This window comes from Buceros rhinoceros, unplaced genomic scaffold (assembly GCF_000710305.1).
Source record: "Buceros rhinoceros silvestris isolate BGI_N320 unplaced genomic scaffold, ASM71030v1 scaffold38638, whole genome shotgun sequence".
In the NCBI taxonomy this organism is placed as follows: domain Eukaryota; kingdom Metazoa; phylum Chordata; class Aves; order Bucerotiformes; family Bucerotidae; genus Buceros; species Buceros rhinoceros.
This window is the reverse complement of record NW_010428329.1, coordinates 967-1,818: the sequence shown is the minus strand read 5'-3', so window position 1 is coordinate 1,818 and position 852 is coordinate 967.

Here is an 852-nt window from a genome sequence, read left to right as displayed (position 1 = left end):
AGCAGGTAAAATTAAAACCAGAGACATTCTTACACGTTGAATTAGTTCAGGAGCTGAAAAAGCAGATAGTGTTGATGTATGAATGGAGAACACTTCTTTAACATATTATGACGTTTATCCCTCCTACCACCTTGAAAGGAACTACTTGGAATTTAAGAATACTAGAAAACGAATAGAAGTGGAAAAAAAAAAAAAAAAAGAGATGTTTAATACATGGGATTTAAACCACAGGTGGTGTAGATCCTACATGGCTTACCCCAGTAATTAAATACCACTTCGTTTAAACAACCAAAGCAATGCAAATTATGTTTAGCACGACTCAGCACTGGCACAAAACAGACAAACTTGCTGGCTTACCACAACCATCCTTTCAACACTGAAGATGAGCACAGCTTACTAGGGAGTTATTTATTTCCACTCATTTTTTCTCAGGTGCTAAACATGTATAGCTATCTTCATGGATTTACATGTTCATATTTTAAAATTAAATATGAACTTGTTTTAAATACATACATTCATACAAAATGAAAGACCACTACAATACAGACTGTACAGAGAGAGAAAAAGCATTTATGGACTACATCCCATTGTAATGGTTTCCTTCAGAGCTAAAACTAAAGTCCTAATCACTGCATTTACCTCCTTTTTGCTCACAATAACAACGAAAGAGCCAGCAGCCTCTGGTACAGGCACTAAGCTGAAACACAGTCTGTTTCCTGCCATCTCCACCTTGCTGCATCTTATTACACCACACTGAATGTCACTACAGCAAGAGGGGCATGACAAAGGCTTCAGTACAGTGACAGAGGCGCAAGTAAGGAACCTAGATCACTGCAGAAATGGAAGAAAGAG